The sequence below is a fragment of the Pyrgilauda ruficollis genome, unplaced genomic scaffold, assembly GCF_017590135.1.
Source record: "Pyrgilauda ruficollis isolate IOZ18807 unplaced genomic scaffold, ASM1759013v1 scaffold92, whole genome shotgun sequence".
In the NCBI taxonomy this organism is placed as follows: Eukaryota; Metazoa; Chordata; class Aves; order Passeriformes; family Passeridae; genus Pyrgilauda; species Pyrgilauda ruficollis.
The window spans coordinates 1,764,633-1,776,678 of NW_024531266.1; positions in this window are offsets into that span (position 1 = coordinate 1,764,633).

Here is a 12,046-nt window from a genome sequence, read left to right on the forward strand (position 1 = left end):
GGTCCCCCCCCCCCCCCCTTTTTTTTTTTTTTTCTTTCTTTCTTCTATGGCCTTTGATTCCCTTTTTCATTACATGCATTTGTGAGGCCCCACAAACTTTCGAGCATTTTCCACCCTGAAGCGAATAAAGACAAACTTCCAAGTGGATCCTCCTAGTGCCTTCGGTAGGGTACTTCCTGAGCTTGGGCAACAGGATTTGTGTAAGCGAGAGAAAAGATCCTCTTTCATGAAATGTATGTCCTTATGGTGCTCTGTCAGGTTTCTGCTCTGATTCCTCTTTCCTGTCTGGACCGAGAGTGATGATTAGCAGTCTCAGATCTGCCGGTTTAGTTCTTGCTGCGGCTATTCTTAATAGTGTCAAATAAGCCCGCTATAATTTCTCTGAGGACTTCATTTGCACGCACTGAGATCAATATTCAAACTCTTCTCATTTCAATGTTTGTACCCAGGTTAATTAGCTCTCAGCATCCCCAGCCAACGTGGCAGTGTGACGCAGAAGCCGGGTACGTGCATTCCAGAGTTGAGATCAGTTAAACACGTCAACAGTAAGTGTTTGCATTTATATACATCTGTATGCATACATATATTAACAAATTCACGCTGGGCTACCTAAGAACGGATGTCAGGGAAGGACTAGGGGGCCTTCAGGCTATGCCGGACCTCAGGCCGCAGCATCCCCAGCCCCAGCACAGAGCCCGGGACGGAGCTGGGGAGGGGTCAGGGTCCTGCTGCCGAGTGGATTTCACGGGCACTGTTCCTCCCTGGCCCTCTCTACACGCCCGAAACGCCGAAAGCGTTTCACGGTGAGAGATGCTGCTGCTGGGCGCTTTGCGTGCTTTAGCGGAGCTGTAAGTAGTTAATAAAGGGGCTGGAAAGAGATCCTGTTTACTGATTGTTCCTGATTGTTGTTTTCTTGATAACAGAGCAAGCCACTGAATGACTGTTTGAGCTCAGGCGCCACAAACATAAACTTAACAGCTCCCAGTGTGCCGGCCCTTCTGGAGGATCACTCCTCACCTCCCAGGGCTTGTGAAGTGCAGGAGGAGAAGGCAGTTCCCAAGGAAGCAGGCTTCGGTGTGGTGGTGGGGGTAGTGGGGAGCGGAGAAAACTCTCCTGTATACCCGATCTTCCCATATTGCACGGTATATGCCCTCATTAGCTAGGAGCAAAGCGTATAAAATCAATAGGTGCTTTTCTCCGAGTTTTCCACCCGTGCGGGAGCTCGAGGCAGGCTCTGGATCCTGCTCTGCTCAGCATTCCAGCCTAGAGATGCTGCTTTTATATCACGCTACACTGTCCTGTCAATTTCCTTAAATTTTCTTGCAGGGGCTAAGGGCACCAAGGAAGTGCAGTCTATAGGCTAGGGAGGGAGGACGAAGGAGACAAGGAGGGGGCACAGCCTTGCCGCGGCAGATCCGCGCCGCTCACCCCGCGCCGGGCCGGTTCTCCTGGGATCGGCAGCACCGGGGCAGTAGCTCCAGCGGGCGGCCCGGCCTCACTCCGCCGCGGCTGCCGCTGGATGAGCCACCTGCAGCTCCGGCTCTTTTCTGGGGTGTGTGGCGCGGGGAAGAAAGGAGGGAAAGAAGGAGGAAGGCTGCAAACCAGGAGGTTTTTTTTTTTTTTTTTTTTTTTTCTGGAGTGTCTCTTCTTCTTTGTTTTATTTTCTTCTGAAAGACAAAACGGGGTAAGGTGTGTTTGTGGGAAAGAGAGAAGACAGAAAATTTTCCAGAAATAAGTGACATGGACCAAAGCAGAACTCGACTACTATCTCCGGGCAGACCTCGTGTGGCAATGGGGAGAGGAAAATAGGGTGTTACTGTGGCTTTTCTTTAGGAGGGCTGTTCAGGTCGGTAGATCTCCAAGGCTAATCCAAACAAGCCGTTTGACTTGTGAGGTCCGGTGTCTAGACATAGCTGGTGACTCGGCGGCTCCTTATCTGGTTTTGGAATCAGCCAAAAGAGACTTTTCTTAATGTCCACAGCAGCACTAGGATCTGCCGGGGCCGGGGAGCCACCGCACCTCCCAGACAGGACAACAAATACACCCACCACCTGGAGGCTTTACAGCCCACTTTGTTGTTCCCGAGCCGCCGCTGCCGCGGCCCGGCCTCCCCCAGCCCCGGCCGCCGGGCAGGGGTGACCGGAGGGCTGCCCAGCCAAACCCACAGCCAGCTGCTTGCCACTGCAGTGCCCCGCTCGCCCCCGGGCACCGAAGGGCCACCTCTGCAGCAGGAAGTGGCAGTGCACGCTCAAGCCCCGCTGGGGTCAGAACTGCTGCTTTCTCGACCCCCATCACAACATCCCCTCCACTCTGTGTGTGTTTGTCACCACTAATTTTTTGGAATTTTTTTTTTCTCAGTTGACGTTTTGCAGAGAATGGGTAAAATTTTCCAAACTCACTCTTGTTGGTGAGCCTTAAGGAATGATCAAAGCAAATCAATTAAATGAGAGGAAGTCAGTTTAGATATAAGATCTTCTTCGGGACTAGAACACTGCCTTCTGTATCAGTCCTTCATGCTGGATTTGTGAATATTGCAAGCTGTAAATCTTGTTTGAGGTGGTTAGAATCAATAAAAGCATTTAACTCAAAAGTAAGCAGCATTTGAAAGTGAAGAGAAAGAGGCATCTTTTGCTTGGATGTCACTCATTCCATTTAGTCATTTGGGTTTTTTTTTGAGATTTCAAATTCTCCTGGAGTGCTGAGTAGCTGGATAGTGGGTTTTCAGATTCCTGAACAGTGCATGAGCCCATCCACTGCCATTGCTGTTTTTCTGCTGAAATGCAAGCTGATGTGCTGTGTAATTCCTCTTCAAACTCTGTGCTGTTTCTCAGTGTAGTTGAGTTCAGGGCCATGATATCCCATTTTGGGAGCTGATTGCTGTAACTATGATGCACTGATATGCTATTTGCAGTGGATATTGTAATTGAGTCTGCTAATGTGGAATTACAAAATTTACCAGTGGGTAGGACTCTCTCTGTGCAGTTTAGGAGGCTTGTGAATAAGCGCTGTTTTCTAGATTTAGTAGTTGCAAATTTCCTCATGTATAGAGCAAATTATATTCCAAGGATTTTGGAATAATTTTCCATCAAACACATTTAAGCCATTTCAAATTCCCAGTAACTCAGGGAATTCAGGATCAAAACGGCAGCATTTCCTAGAAGAGGAATCTTAACCATGATCCTGGTATTTTTTTTTTTTTTTCTCATGGGTAAAATTTTGTGTTTATTTTTAACTGTCACAAATACAAGGTGTTGTTTGAAAAGTGTTAAACTTAGCAGGTATATAGAGATAATGCTGACGTGTCACAGTGCATGATAAAGTAAAATATGGTGGGAATTAACTTGAAAAGTTTATGAAGGTTTTAACTACAGCCCATAAATTAACCTTTTTTACAAAGATATGATGATATGTAGAAGATCTTACAATATATATGTCACTTAAAAATACTCTAAAATTTGGAGGCCAAACATTTTCCCCCCAACTTGTAGACACAATCTGAGGTCTCAGACATTGAAGATCTTTCTGTAAGTAGTCTGAAGTAATTAATATTAGAGCACTCTGGTGAATCAGAAATTGCAGGAATAAACTTTCCAGTTTACACAGGGCCTTCTGAGAAGGTAGTGAAATATTTGCTGCTAACCTCTAGTGAGGCAGGAATGCATGGCTTTGAAGGCTCAAGTCCAGCTCTTATTGAAGCTAATGACAAAAACCTTCTAGACATGTGGGTAAAAAATCAGTGTATAAAATCTGTATAGAAATCGTATAGAGTCATGTATAAAAAATCATATAAAATCACTGTTGTGATTTTGTAAGAAAAAGTAATTTCCTTTCTACCACCCTGATTCTTCTTCTATATTTTAATTTAAATGATACAATTTTCTATTATAAGACAAGAACCCCTATTATGATATTGATGCATCAGTAAAAGCATCTTGCTTGCCGTGGGAATCAGAAATAGGATAATAACTCTTTTTAATGTATAGAATAGTCTAAAATAAAACAACCACTCCCTGTCTCGCTCATTCCTGCCTAAGGGAAATTTCCTATGTGCAAGTCTTGGGGTAGAAGACAATATACAAATTACCTATGTTATATTTTAAGGGAGAGAACTCTTGGAATTAGCCCCATACCAGGTCTGAAGGTCTGATTGGCATGTATTTCACCTTTTTGATATGAAGTAAGGAAGGTTTTGCAGGATTGCCCTTACTGGTATGACTCAAGTTCAGGCTCATTCTGAGCTCGGCAGCTGCCCAATTTGCTATTGCAGAATGATCCCAAACTTCACACACAGCACAGTCAGTGGGATCTGAGGTGTTCTAATGATGTAGGTCTTCCTTTTGAAAATATGAGCACTTGAAAGGCTAGAGTTTTTTCAGTTACTCAAGTAACCTTATTGAGGGCTGGGCCTCTTCTCTCTGAAATCTGTGGCTAGTTCTGATAATTAAGTCAGGATGATCAGGATTGAGCACTTTGTGATCAGAAAGCTCAAGCTCTTGTATTAGCTTAAATAGATAGGTTTCAGTCAAGCACTGGGTCCAGATCTTACTGGTTTACTATGTAGAGTAAACTAGGAAAATATCTTAACTCCCACTGTTCATACAGGAGCAGTGTTTTGAAATCTCTGTTCACTGTTTTTCTTCTAATGAATACATTTTCAAGGCATCTTTGCCTGTCATTCCAATAAGCACAGCTGTTTTATGCTCTGCTCTTAATTTTTTTTTTCTGAGTAAATTCCCAATGGGCTTTTAGAGACTCATGTGTCCTCAATTCAGTTGAGCCCATCCCATTTCAAAGTCAGCAATCCCTGCCAATTATATAGTAGCAAAGGAAAGAACATTTAGATTTTTGCAAGGACTGCTACATATCATATTTCTTTCTGGTACCAATGCTATTATGAGGTACTTCAAAGCAGGTCATTAAATTAGTCCTGGAAGTGAAATTTCAACATTTGGGTTCTCACTCCCACAGTGAATTGCCTCTCCAAAACTGATTACATTAGGCAAAGGTGCTTGTAGTTTTAATTTAACTTACCAGATCACTACCAAAAAACCAACCTCACCCTCACCATCGTTCCCCCCGCCCCTGTTCCACCCTCCCAAAAAAAACAGAAAAAAAAAAAAAGACAAAATAACCCACCAAACAAGAAAATCAAACCACAAGCCCAGAAGATTTTGAAGGACAGATGCTACTTCTTACAACTATTAAATCAAAATTATTCTTCATCAGTTTGACATTTTTTCCTAGTGAACATTTTGCCTATAGAAAAGCATTTATTTCTGAAATCATTGTGTCATTTAAGCAGGTATTTACGTGAGGATGCTTATGGCTTCTCCACAGACATGTAGTGCCTAACACAATGGACTGTGCTCTTCACATGTCCTTAGTGCAATTCTGTAACCTTTGTAGCACATAAAAGTAAATAAAAAACCACAGTGATGCTAATGCAACTCTGCAGTAATAACTGACTAATATAGACAGAAAGCCTTGTGTCTTATAAATGCTAAATTATGATAAAATTATTTTTCAACACTGCACTTATTCCTATTATTTCTATGGCGAAATTATTGCCAACTTTCACAGGAGAATTTGGTCTCTTCATTCAGTAAGTGCTTCATAGAAGAAACTGGCATTAAGAATGAACGAGCACGACAAGTAGCAGCATTGCAATTATCACTGCAAGTTTTAGATTGCAAGGACTGAGTGCAGATGGAAAACCACTGGAAAACCAAAAACCCCTGAAAACTGAAAGTCTTGTTCTACAAGATGCAATGCTTGTCTGTCTATTATAGTCACTAAAGCAATACGTTCATTCACTGAGTTTTATTTGCCTTTAATTATTATTATAGAATAGGATAACTGTATACCTTATATTTCAGCAGATATTTTTATTTTTGATACACTTTTTAATATAGTGCTGGTCAAAAGGCAGTAATTAAAGCAGCTGTTGATCAAGCAGAGAATAAAAACGTAACTAGTTAATGATGGATTAAGTTTGGTAAGTTACCTGATCCAGTTTTAATAATTTCTGTTATTGAGGTGGTGCAAATTTGAATTGCCCTTTAGTCAATATTTGTTTTTATACATTTTTTAAAATATTGCAAGATATTTGTTATTTGGCAATACAAGTGAGGATTTGGCAATAGAGCCAGAGGATGTATGAACTCTTGTGACTGTGGAGTCTAAAACAAACAAATAATCAGTGATTCCAGTTAGGTCAGTGAAGCTGCCAGGTGCAGTTTATTGGTAAATACAATTTTAGGAAAAACATGGAAGATAAAAAGGGAGGTTGGAAGTGGTTTATATCTGCCTGCATCATTCCACAGACTCTGTGACACCCTGACAAGGATCTCTGGCACTGGAGCCCTCATTTCATGGCACAGTCTTGATGTGCTGGGGCTTGTGAAGGGTTTCACTGGTGTCAAAAGCCAGCAGAACTTTTCTGGGAAAGGAGGTGTCCCTCCTCTTTGTCATAGGTTGAGCTGATTTTTCTGGCGGTGATTAGACAGGTACTTTCTTCCTTGGAGGGATGCTGAAAAAAGTTGTGGCAGGATAGTTCCCAAAGTATAGAGCTGACTTAAATTCACATCTGCATGGGAAGAGGCCCTGACCACAATGAGAACTGATTCCTTGATATAAAGATCAGGTGTCCCCAATCATGTCTTTGTGACAGTGGAAATAGACCTCTGGTAGAGAGGCCTGGGCTTGTGTTTCTATCATGCTTTTGCCCTCTTCATGAAAGCCCCTCCAGAGTGGCTGCTGGGAGTCTGAGTCAGGGAGCTTGAAACTTGTCTGTTCTCAGGAGTGTGGCTGCCTGTCCATGCCTTAATGCATTGCTGCTCCTTTTCCCACTGCGTTGCTTGGGTTGTGACCTGGAACTCTCCAGATGTGCGAGAGCCCGGCTCTGGCCAGCTCCTCGTCTCCTGAATTCCCACACTCTTTGGTCCTTCCTCTGGCACGGGATGCTCCTACTCCAGTGCTGCAGACTCATCTATGTGCAGCATATTGTGGCTTGCTTGGGCAAAGCTCTTCCTGGGCATTCTCCATCTCCTCAGTCAGCATGGGATCCATGTATGTGCTTCATGACAGAATACAGGCCTCTGTCCATACAGCCAGGACTCAGCACACTGCACCCTCTTTGGAAAGGTTCTGCTGGTAAAGGGCATGGGCCCCAGTGCTACTGGGAGTCATTCCTCTCCTCTCAGAATTTACAGCCAAGGCCCTTTCTTAAGTGCACACACTAATTTTTTTTTGTTTTTTTAAGTTTGACTTTTGCAAGGTATTATTTTTAACTTCAGAAGCTGCCTGGAACAGTAGCTCCCCCTGCTCTAAAAGAGATCAGTGCTTTCACCATTTATTTAGGCTAACCATATTAAGAAACCAGGCAAACCTCATTGCAAACTACCTCCATGCCTGATAAAGTCATGCATCCCTCCACCATGCAAGGCACTCCTGTGTACGTGTGAAGCTGCTGTGTGTCTGGTGGGGTGCTTCCATCCCACTCACTAAAGTTATTCAGCAGTAGAGCTGAGGCTGGAGAGAGGAATCAAGAGCTTGAAGGTAGAAACTTCTGTCATGGAAAGCATCTATGAGCCCAGTTGGTTCGACTCAATGATCTCAGAGGTGTTTTCCAAATGTAATGATTTTCTATTTCTATAATTTGGAGAAAGGCTCTTGCCTGAAGCATGTGGCTTGTCAGAACGGACTAGGCATCCCTGCAGGCTGAGCTCTGAGTGTTTAAGAAACTCCAACATAGAAATCTGGGTCTTCTGTAGAGGTCATTCATCTCTGGGAAGGGTCATCTGCTAAACAAAGTTTTGCGGGTCCCATTTTGGGCCCTAACTACTTAAACATATCTGCTCCTCTTTGAGTGGCTACCACTGTGAAGAGTGTCTAAGGGGTCCAAAGTCTCCACAGGAGGAAAGATCTGGACAGCTTCCATCTTTCAGCAGCATCAGAGTGGTCTATAGGGTTCCTGCAACGGAAAAGGGAGACTGTGAATCTCTGCCTCGTTTCACTTGGTCATTGCTGTCAAGTGCCTTGCCAAGTGTGTGGGTGAGACTGAGAAATGACTGCAAGCTCTCTGGCCACAGCTTGGTTGGAATCAGCTGAAGGAACTGCCACAGCTTGGAGGACACTTCCAGTAGGTAGAACAGAACTTGTACCTGCCCTGCTCACTAGGGACTCTGCTGGCTGCTGAACTGGAAGCATTACTGTTATTTTGACAGCAGTTAGGTGATCCCATCTCAGCAGATGAAAGACAGGTTCCCCAGAACACTTCCCCTTCATTTACTTCTAAGACATTTGTTATCAATGGATGAAGATGCTCTTTTGATCCATGCCCTGGCACATGTCCTTGCAATGATCTGTTACAGCAAATTTGTTGCTCTGTGTTACAACTCAGAGTGCCATGTCTGTTCACTAAGCATTATACCTTGCTGGAAACATGAGACCAGTGTTCACAGAGCTCTGCTAGCCAGTGCTTAGTTAGTGCTTTGTCTCCAAGTGGAGCTTTAAAGCATAATTTTGACCTGTGTGCGTGAGAACATGGGCATCTACCTGCACAACCTGTCCACACCTGAAACCTGCAGTAGCCGGTTACAAGCTGGAGCAGACACAATATGAAAATGGAAAAGAAATGCCTGCCAGCAAGTCTTTCCAAGTCTCTGCTTCTGAGTTCTCTGGTGTTCTCTGGTATTGCCTGTGGCCAATGTAGCCAGAATACGTTGACCTGCAGCACACGAGCAAGTCTTCTTGGGAAGTGAGGAAGAAGAGATTGTAGAGGAAGAGGTAATTATTTCAACTATATGGGTAAGGTTTTGTGCCTATCTTCTACTTAGTGGTTAGAGTTAGAACATTTAATTTTCAAAAATACTGTCTTAGTGTCTGTAATAGCTGTTTTTACAGTTTTTCTCTTCAATCTGTAACTGTTGTGTTTCTTTCTTGAGTACTAGTAGATATTGTCTCCTCTTCCTGAGCTTCTCAGAAGTTCCTTGTCATATTTGTATCAGGAATACCACAGCTTACTGAGAAATTTCCAGACTCTTGTATTTGTTGTGCAACTGTTCAGTGCAGTTTGTGAGCAATTGAACTTTTCCTGTGTAAGAACTTGACCTTACACAGAACTCTAAGTACTGTAACCTCTTCAAATTAAGTTTGGTAATCCTTGCTTTATTCAGTTCTACAGAGTCAGTCAAACACCAGCAGCTTTAGACAAGTAGACTTGTCTAAAAGCACATTGTAAGTATAATTTGGATAATAATTGCAATTTGTAATGCAACTGACTCCATGAATATTAGGAGAAATCTCTAGGCAATGGAAGGTTGAATCAGAGAGTGCAAAAGAATCTCACCAGGGTTTTTAATGGAAACTGTTGTTCCAAGTGTTTAAAATGATCAGCTACAATGTTATGGAAAGTAGTGGTATGTTGCGATAAGGCACGAAATGATGACACAGACACTGCTGCTCTGGAGGGGAACAAAAAAGAAGCACTTTTATTTTCTAACTCCAACATTTATAGTTTTCCAAAAGTGACAGTGGATTGGAGGGTGACAGTGCCACCTCTCCAATGCCACTGGACAGACTAAGAGTCTATCAATTCTCTCCACTTCTATGAAAGAATGCAAAACATAAGTTATTTACAGAACTGTGTGTAAAAAAGTTTGTTGAAAAAATGTAAACATTAAAAAGCTTAACAAAGTCTTACAAAATCAAAGTAACAGTGGTAGGGTGGTGTGGTCAATATAAATATTTAGCAACATGCTGATTTTCACTATTATTCATGAAAAATAAAACAGTGAAACTAAGGACAAGGGTGAGCAGGGCACAAGGGCAACTTCATGGTTTCTTCTCTCAGTATAATGAGGTTTTAATATTTAGGAGTTCATTATGATAATATTTTTCATCAGCATACAATAGATATGCTACAAAATAGTTCAATGCCATCTAAGCCAGAGTTTAAATACAAGTGAGGAAACTGTAGCAGTTTTCCTTCTTCTCACATTTTGCCTTGATTAGGTGCACTGCTGTGTCCAGATTCACAACACAGCAGAAGCTCAGGGAGGTGCGACAGAGACCTGCAAGGGCAGCTTCTTTCTTTTGTACCACACCCACAGCACAAAGAAGCTGGGGCATAGTTTGAAGAGCTGATCCAGGATGTTTAAAAATACTACATATCTAATGACTAAGCTAACCCTCCTCAAAGACATTTTGAAAGAATCTATCCTATGCTTAATCACTAAAATGTTCTTTCTGCTTGCCCCTAGCAAGATTCATGATTATAAAGAAAAGTTAGGGATTTTCCCACAGGAAAGCTGTCTGTCTGAGGCTTGGAGATTCTACTTGGTATAGCATTATACAGTAGAAGATCAGAGTATAAGGCTTTGTATACTTTTCTAAGGATCAAGTGAAACCCACCCAAGCTGCAAGGCTGTTGTGGACTTAAGCATGCTTTTCCTGCTCTTTTGATATTAAATAAATCTCTAACTGTTAGCTAGCTTGTGTGCTCCCATATAAAGACAATGTTTGCTTTGTAAAAAATACTTACACTGCTTCTATCATATGCCAGTGTTATCACACTATTAATTCTTTGTCATGATATGCTAGACTGCAAGTTTACTCAAATGTGCAGACTAACATTATGTATTTTAAATATAACTACACAATCAAATATGTTCTAGTTCTTTTATATCACGGGATATAGAGGCAGATGGTGACTTATTACTCTCACTTTCATACTGCTTAATTTCACTGGTATGAATACAGTTTGATGGGTATAAACCAGAATTTGATCCTGAAGTATCCCACAGCTATTTGATGCAGTCATTTTTGTAAGAATGTATAATGTAAATCAAATATCCATGGAGACTTTAATTTCATTAAGTAAGCCAGAATGCTGTTTTCCTCAAAAGCAGCATTTGTCTGCCTCTGTCTGCAGCAGGCAAAAATCATGCTTAAGCTGCATATAGCAGGAGCAGCAGCAGAAGCAGAAGAAGAAGAAGAAGAAGGAGAAGAAGAAGAAGAAGAAGAAGGAGAAGAAGAAGAAGGAAGAAGAGGAAGAAAAGAAGGAAGAAAAGGAGAAGAAGAAGAAGAAGAAGAAAAAGAAGAAGAACAAGAACAAGAACAAGAACAAGAACAAGAACAAGAACAAGAACAAGAAGAAGTGACTCCCAGAACAGGTAAGGAAACAATAAGAAAGTCACTGAGACAGAGCAGCCTCACACTGGCCAGTTACTCTTACACCTCATGCATCCTCACCAAACTGCTGCCATCTGCGTGGGCACAGAGGCCCGACATAAGCAATTGCTCTTAACAAGAGCAACAGAGGACTGACTGGCCACCATTGGCTGATGAGTTATAAACACGATCTTGCCCAATACCTCACTGGAAATAGGACCTATTGGGTGTTTCTGAGGAAGAGACAACTGAGCGCAAGACTGTGCTTCTCCAAATCTCTTGCAAAACTGAAAATACCATTTTTTTTTTTTTTTTTCCTCCTTGGAAAGACCTGTAAAGGTAGAGTACATTTGTGTTCTTAGCAAAATTACAAAGGTTCTGTGCCTATGTTTCTGTACCCTGAATTTTTAGTAAAGAATCACACTTTACTTAATAGTCCTGTTACTTCAAAGTAAAACTACAGTACTGTGTGTAAAATAAATAGCAAATTATGAAAAGCCTGTGGTAAAAACCCAACACACTTTTAGAGGGAAACTAAATTTACCTCAATAAAGACAAGAGATCTAAAATATTCTTATAGAAGAAAGTGAAGGCTTTTCCATCATAAAATAATTGGCCCAAAAAATCATAGAATCATGGAATGCTTTAGTTTGGATGCGACCTTAGACATCATCTGGTTTCAACCCTCCTGCCAAAGACAGGGACACTTCCCACTCAATGCCCCATCCAACCTGGCCTTCAATATTGTGAGGGATGAGGCATCCACAATTTTTCTGGGCAACCTCTTCCAGTGCCTCATCAACCTTGCAGTAAAGAATTTCTCCCAAATATCTAACCTAAGTTTTTCTTCTTTCATTTTGAAGACTTTGTTCCT